Below are 9164 nucleotides of genomic sequence, written 5' to 3' on the forward strand. Positions count from 1 at the left end.
ATGAATACAGATGGAAAAGTCCACAACAAAATACTAGCAAACTCAACTTAGCAACATGTAAAAATTCTATTATACACTATGATCAACTGGGACTTCTCAGGAATGCAATGGTAGTTCAATATAAAATCATGAATATTAACAGGATAAAGGGGGAGAAAAATACATGATCATGTCAAGGCAGAGAAAGCTTTTGACAAAATCCAACATTTTTTCATAATAAGAACACTCAACAAACTAAGAATAAAAGAGAATTCCTTCAACTTGATAAAGGGCATCTATGTGAAACTCACAGCTAACATCATACTTAATGGTGAAAGATTGAATACTTTTTCCTTAAGATCAGGAACAAGACAAAGATGTCTGCACTCACCACTTCTATTTAACATGGCATTGTAATTTCTAGCAAGGCAGATTAAGAAAATGGCATCCATACTGGACAGGTAAGAGTAAAGCTACTTTTATTTTCAAATTATATGTATATATGAATAAATATACATAAATATATATACATATATATATATAAACATAGTAAGTCCCCTATATAAAAATGAATTCCATTCCGAGAGTGGATTCATAAGTCCAATTTGTTCATAAGTCCAACAAAATTAGCATAGGTGCCCAGATAACACAATTGGCTATATAGTACTGTACCAGCTACATCACTGCTGCTTTTATGCTTGCTTCCAGACATCCTGGTCTTTAAATAAAGATACTGTACCACTGTACTCTATTCAGTACTGTAAAGTAAATTACATAAAAGCACAACCACTTGTAGAGGAGGCACATACGTGACAATGTATGCCAGACATATGAACTAACTTATGTGATCGGACATGTGAACACACATTCTCATCTTTGAAAGTTCACAACTTGAAGATTCGTATGTAGGGGACTCACTATATGTGTATACATACACACACACACGCACACACACACACACACACACACACATCCTAAAGAGTCCATTGAAAAAACTGTTGGAATAAACAAGTTCTTCAAGATTGCAGTATACAAGATGTAATTGTATTTATCTACATTAGCAAAGAAGATTTCTAAAATAAAATTAAATAAATGAGTTCTTTACAACAGCATCCAAAAGAATAAAATACTTTGGTATGAATTTAACAAAATAAGAACAAAACGTGTACACTAAAAACTACAAAAATTGTTTGAAAAATGAACAATTATTTAAATAAATGGAAACATACTCCATGTTTATAGATCAGAAAACTTGTTTGTGTTAAGATGACAATACTTCCCAAATTAATTTACAGACTCAAAGTGATTATTATTAAAATTCAAGCTGATTTTTTGCAAATTTATATGGAAATGACAGATACAGACAAAACAATATAGAAAAATAAGAATAAAGTAGGAATACTTAGACTTTCCAATTTCAGAGCTTACTGCAAAGCTACTTTAATCAATACAGTATGATATGGGCATAAAAATAGATGTATAGATCAGTGAAATAGAATTGATTCCAGAAATAAACCCTTGAATTTATCATCAATTATTTTGGAAAAAGTTACCAAGACAATTTAATGGGAAAAGAATAGTCTTTTCAACAAATAGTACTGGGGTAACACAATAGTCACATGCAAAAGAATGAAGTTGGACCATTATCTCACGCCATATGCACAGTTACTCAAAATGGGTTATAGATCTAAATGCAAAAAAAAAAAAAAAAGAAGCAAAATCTAAAAACTCTCAGGAAAAAATATTAGAGTAAATCTTCATGACCTTGAGTTAGGCAAGTTTTCTTAAAGATAACACCTAAAGCACAACTGACAAAAGAAAAGATAAATAGGACCATATCAAAATTAACAATCTAAACTTTTGTGTTGCAAATGATGCCATCAAGAAATAAAAGGACAACCCACAGAATGGGAGAAAAATATTTGCAAATTATACACCTGATAAGAGACTTTTATTCAGAATGTATCAAGAGCTTATACAAGTCAATGATAAAAAATAAATAATGAAAAAATAAATAAATAAATAAATAATGTAATTGAAAACAGGTAAGGAATTTGAATTGGCATTTCTCTGAAGAAGATATTCAAAGGGCTAATATGCATATGAAAAGATGCTAAATGTCATAAATTATCAGAGAAATGCAAATCAATGTCACAATGAGATATTACTTCATACTCACTAGGATGGTCATCATAAAAATAGAATGAAAATAACAGGTGTTGGTGAGGAAGCCAAGAAATTGAAACCCTAATATATTGTTGGATGGGAATGAAAAATGGTGCACCTATTGTGGAAAACAGTTTCATGGTTCCTCAAAAAGTTAAATATAGACCCAGCTATTCCACTCCTAGATAAATACCCAAGAGAAATAAAAATGTGTTCACACAAAAACCTGGGCATGAATGTTCACGACAGCATTATTCATAATGGCCAAAATTTGAAAACGACCCAAATATCCACCACCTGGTAAACAGATAACTAAAAGGTGTTGCATCCATATAATTGAATATTATTCAACAATAAAAAGGAATGAAAAACTGATACATGCTCAAAAAAAAAAACAAAAACAAAACAAACAAACAAAAAAAACTGATACATGCTCGACATGGAAGAACCTTGAAAATATCAGGCTAAGTGAAAGAAGCCAATCACAAGAGACCAAACATTGTATGGTTCCACATATATGAAATGTTCAGAGTATGCAAATCTATAGAGAGAGAGATTAGTGATTGCTCAGGACTTGAAGTAAAATACTAACTTTTAATGACGTTTCTTTTAGAGGAGATAAAAATGCTTTAAAAATTAGATTGTGGTTTAGTCAGAATCCTGTGACTAAAAAATATTGGATTGTACACTTTAAATTGGTGAACTAGAGGGCATATGAATCATATCATCTCAAAGCTATTTTTTGAAAGAATAAGCTACTGCTTTGAGAATTGGTTAAGATCTTTTGACTAAAAAAAAGAGAGAAAAGGAGCCATTCTGTCCAAACTAAGCAAAAAAATACTATTAACTGGGGAAATTGGGACATTTTACTGAAATGAAGTATAGGGTATATAAACAAGGCATACGAAGGAAGGAGATTTTCCCCTGGGAGAAAAATTCTTGAGCTTTAGTTTTCAAGCAGCATTTTATTGAAAACCAATTTTCCTTAATGCTTAATTCTTCCAATGAACAGTTTACCAAAACTTATCCAGAAAATAAATTCAGTTGGGTCACCAATAATCATTTCATCAGTTATTTCCCTGTGACTAGCCAAATCCATTCTGTTACTTTTTTTTTTTTTCTGCTTTGTATCCATGACTTTTGGGAAAAAACATCTTCTGATTTGAAAGTTCAGGTAGTTTACTTCTCTCCAGTGTAAGATTTTATTAACAACAGGACAGTTTTCTCTCTTTCAGCACCAGAGTCTATTATTTGTTTTTTATTAACAGAAATACCTCCAAAAAGTAATAAACTAAAACAAACAAATAAAACTCAAAGGGTATAAAAGGTAAAGTTAAGTCTTTTTACTCACTCCAGCTGAATCACCCAGAGGAAACTATTTTTTAATAACAACTTAGGGAGATTTTTTAAAACACAGCTCTATCTGAAGACACCATAAAATGGCTCATAATCTCATCACTCGGGTAAATACCATTATTGTTTTAAATGAATATAAAAATAATGTATGCACCTGGCCATAAAATAATACAGAAACCAAAAAAATATATGTATACTTATTGATTTTCCTTCCAAACAAGATTTTCAGTTCTATTCCCCAACAATAACCAAAAACCTTCAACAGTTTCTTCTGCAACATTCCCTGTAATAATGTACATAGGTGTAAATATATGTCAAAATATGTCATTTTTATTTACTACACTGTCTCAGTTGTTTATTTGCTTTTGAAAATGAAATGTTATATATCAGTATTTGTAGATTTACTGCATTGATTCTTCTTGTTCTTTTATATTAAATATTTTATTCATATTACAAATAATAATACAATTCATATTTATGTATTCCCTTCTTAGCCTTAAAACATTTGCAAATACCTACACCTTGAAATTTCCTGTGTACCACTCTTGGGTGGCATAGCCTACATTCACCCAGTAGTAAATGTTATCTTGAATTTTGTATTTTTATCATATCTTTATAATTATATTTTGCTAAATGATATTTATTTTTGCTTAGTATTGTTTTCAGTTTTACTGAAATTGAATCATCTATGTTTTCTTTTAAATCATGTTGTTTTCATTGTGTTTGTGAAATCCATCCTTGTGATTGGGTGAAACCCTAACTTATTCATTCTCACCATTGTATACTATACAGTCTTATAAACATATTGCGATTTATCCAGTGTGCTTTGGACACTTTGGATATTTGTAGTTTTTGCTATTATGAAAAATGCTGCCATGAAAATTCCTGTTCTTCTGCCATTGCACACATATTTATAAGGTTCTCCAGGGTATATAATAAGACTGGAGGTGTTGCTTAATAGGATAATTGCTTAACTATACAAAGTGATGTCACAGCAATATTGGAGTTCTGGTTAGTCCACATCACGACAAACATTTGGAATTATCAGACAAAATTTTGCTTGACTAAAAGTTTTAAATAATAATTTAATTGATTTTAATTAGTATTTGTTTACAAATTAGGGTGGGCACATTTTCTTATGTTTATTAGCCTTCTGTTTCTTCTTTAAAATACTTGTTTGTGTTTTCGGCAATTTTTCTGTGAGGATTTTGGTCTTTTTGTTAATAGTTTTCAGAATTCTTTTTATTTGAAATAGAAGAAGTCTTATTTATTTTATGTGGTTATCTCCTCATTGAGACTTGTCTTTTCGCTTTGTATATGAAATATCTAATATTATTATGTATATGCTCGCTTTATGTATTATGATGAAGATATGTCCCTAATTTTAGAGTAGAGGAATTTATCAAGCCTTCCATTTCTTGATTAGACTTTTGGTTCTTTATTAAAAATATATATCCAATTTCAAGATCATAAAGCATTTATCTACATTTGCTTCAAAAATATTACAAGTGTTACTTTTCATGTTTAATTTTTAATTTATCTTAAGTTAAATTTTCATATTGTGTGAAATAATATCTTAATTGGATCATCTACCTTTCCAGTATCATTTATATTAAAGCTTCTATTTAAATTTTATTTAAATACTACCCAAGCAACCTACAGATTCAATGCAATCAAACTACCAATGGCGATTTTCACAGAAGTAGAACAAAAAATGTCCCAATTTTGTGTGGAAACACAAAAGACCCTGAATAACCAAAGCAATCTTGAGAAAGAAACACGGAGCTGGAGGTATCAGGCTCCCAGACTTTAGACTATACTACAAAACAGTATGGTACTGGCACAAAAACAGAAATGTAGATCAATGGAACAGAATAGAAAGCCCAGATATAAACCCACACACATATGGTCACCTCATTTTTTATAAAAGAAGCAAGAATATACAATGGAGAAAAGACAGCCTCTTAAATAAGTGGTGCTGGGAAAACTGGACAGCTACATGTAAAAGAATGAAATTAGAACACTCCCTAAGACCATACACAAAAATAAACTCAAAATGGATTAAAGACCTAAATGAAAGGCCAGACACTATAAAACTCTTAGAGGAAAACATAGGCAGAACACTCTACGACATAAATCACAGCAAGATCCTTTTTGACCCACTTCCTAGAGAAATGGTAATAAAAATAAACAAATGGGACCTAGTGAAACTTAAAAGCTTTTGCACAGTAAAGGAAAATATAAACAAGACAAAAAGACAATCCTCAGAATGGGAGAAAATATTTGCAAATGAAGCAACTGACAAAGGATTAATCTCCAAAATTTATAAGCAGCTCATGCAGCTCAATATCAAAAGAACAAACAAACCAATCTAGAAATGGGCAGAAGACCTAAGTAGACATTTCTCCAAAGAAGATATACAGATTGCCAACAAACACATGAAAGGATGCTAAACATCACTAATCATTAGAGAAATGCAAATCAAAACTACAATAAGTTATCAACTCACACCAGTCAGAATGGCCATCATCAAAAATTCTACAAACAATAAATGCTGGAGAGGGTGTGGAGAAAAGAGAACCCTCCTCCACTGTTGGTGGGAGTGTAAATTGATAACAGACACTATGGACAACAATATGGAGGTTCCTCAGAACACTAAAAATAGAACTACCATATGACCCAGCAATCCCACTACTGGGCATATACCCTGGGAAAACCATAAATCAAAAAGATACATGCAACCCAATGTTCATTGCAGCACCATTTACAATAGCTAGGACATGGAAACAACCTAAGTGTCCATCGACAGATAAATGGATAAATGGACACATATATACAATAGAATATTACTTAGCCATAAAAAGAAACAAAACTGAGTTATTTGTAATGAGGTGGATGGACCTAGATTCTGTCATACAGAGTAAGTAAGTAAGTCAGAAAGAGAAAAACAAATACCATATGCTAACACATATATATGGAATCTAAAAGAAAAAAAATTGGTTATGAAGAACTTAGGGGCAGGACAGGAATAAAGACACAGACGTAGAGAATGGACTTGAGGACATGGGGAGTGGGAAGGGTAAGCTGGGATGAAGTGAGAGAGTGGCATGGACATATATACACTACCAAATGTAAAATAGATGCTAGTGGGAAGCAGCTGCATAGCACAGGGAGATCAGCTCGGTGCTTTGTGACCACCTAGATGGGTGGGATAGGGAGGGTAAGAGGGAGACGTAAGAGGGAGTAGATATGGGGATATATGTATATGTATAGCTGATTCACTTTGTTATAAGCAGAAACTAACACACCATTGTAAATCAATTATACTCCAATAAAGATGTTAAAAAATAATAATAACACAATAAATAAATAAATTGCTTAGAATTAATAGATTATCTGAGATTGAATAGGCATGAACCTACTATATTTCTTGATTTGTTTAGTTATTCTGTAACATTTTTGATAATTTTTATAAATATTTCCGTGAAGTTCTTGTACATATTTTGCTAGATTTATTTCTTGGCAACAAATTTTTAGTGCCAGTTTTGAAATTGTATTTATAATTGCTATTTTCTGGTGAATATAAATAAATTTTATTTTTGCATATTCTTATATTTGTCAACTTTGTTCAACTCTCTTACTAATTCTAAGTACTATCTCTAGGATATTTTGAGTCTTTGTGTATACAATAACAACATTAATAAATCTAACAGTAGATACTTCCTCTTTATATCTTTATAACTTCTATTTCTTTTACATGTCTTATTTTATAGCTCACACTTCTATCACAATGCTGACCAAGAGTAACCATAGCGGCCTTCCTTATCCAATTTCTATTGCATTCTTTAACATGTCACTATTTTCCATGATGTTTACTAAAATGCTGGTTTACAAAAAATGTTCAACACATTTAACAATAGCATAATCCCCATATTTTAGTTTGAGAAATAATTTCTTAGAATAAAAACTATATACCCAGCCTCTTTTGCAGCCAATGTGGCCATGTGATTGTGTTTTGGCCAAAGACATGTAAGAGGAAGTATCTGTATGACATCCAGTGTAAGCTCTCATTTCCTCTTCTCATTGTTTAGTGGCACATGGCTGGACCACAATAGAAATCTTGAGCCGCACAATGGATGCCACTTGCTGAGGACAGAAGAGCCAAAAAATATAAGAAGATGGACAGCTGATGATCATTGAGCAACCACAGTATCCCTGAACTTCTTATTTACAGACTTTACTTATTTGAAAGAGAAACTATTGTTATTAACTGAACACAGAGTCATATTTAGTGAAGGTACAATCAGCAGCGATGGATCAAAACATAGAAAGTGGATCAAGTTAAATAGGGAAAACTTTTCGTTTATTTAATAAAATTAGTTAAATGATTACTATATGCCAGGCACAGCAATGGATCTGGTGGAGAGAGAAAAAAGTGTGTACAAGACATAGTCCCCCATTGATGAATGAATGGATAAAGAAACTGTGATACATTTATGTATGTGTGTGTATATATATATAGTTTTTGTAAGCTGTTACATTATATATATATATATAATGGAATATTATTCAGCCATAGAAAAGGAAATCTTGCCATTTGCAACAACACGGATGTACCTTAAGGGTCTTATGCTAAGTGAAATAAGTCATACAGAGAAAGACAAACACCTTGTGATCTCACTTATATGTGGAATCTAAAAATAAAAAAAACAAAAAACCCAGACTCATAGGTAGATACAGAGAACAGATTGGTGGTAGGCAGAGGTGGGATGTGAGGGGTGGATGAAATGGTTAAATGGGTTCAAAGGTAAGACATTCCAGTTACAAAATAAATAGGTCATAGGGATATAATGCACAGCATGGTGATATAGTTAATAATCCTATATTGTATATTTGAAAATTGCTAAGAGTATATTTTATAAGTTCTCATCACAAGAAAAAAATTTGTAATTGTGTATGTTGAAGGATGTTAGCTACACATTGTGGTGATCATTTCATAATATATACAAACATCAAATCATTATGTTGTATACTTGAAACTAATATGATGTTGTATGTCAATTATATCTCAATTTTTAAAAGTTACAATCAGAAAGAAAAGAAAGACATAGTACTCAGTCCTTCAAAAAGCATGTGGCTTAATAGGAAAACAGATATGTAATCAAATTGATATAAACATACACACACATTATATGATGTAATAATAAAGATATATAATAGAAATACTCCTTTGTACATATTTCTATTTTATGCACATATTAAAAAACAATCAGAACACAGAGAAGGAAATGATTGTTTCTTTAAGATACTATTATTTTGAAGAGAAAAAAAAGATACTCTTATTTTGCACTGTTTAAATTCACTGTGAGAGACCTGATACTATCTCAGACCCTGCCAAAACTTCTGGGCTACATACTCCTCTTCTTTTCACCTTTGTTCCTCACTGTAACCTAAGTCTTTCCCACTAATCCAGTTTTGATATAGATGTATGATTGTATCTCAAAACACATAATCCTCCATCTGAGACCAAACTCTGATCCTTAGCCCTGCCAAAAAATTAACCCAGTTTAACTTCCAGTAACTTGGCCATACCTTTTATATAAGTCCTACCAGTACCCAGCAATACCACTCCCATAAACTAGACCAAGTTCCCATAAACCTGT

The sequence above is a fragment of the Aethalodelphis obliquidens genome, unplaced genomic scaffold (assembly GCF_003676395.1).
Source record: "Aethalodelphis obliquidens isolate GAN/ISIS:26980383/991018 unplaced genomic scaffold, ASM367639v1 scaffold68, whole genome shotgun sequence".
Lineage (NCBI taxonomy): Eukaryota > Metazoa > Chordata > Mammalia > Artiodactyla > Delphinidae > Aethalodelphis > Aethalodelphis obliquidens.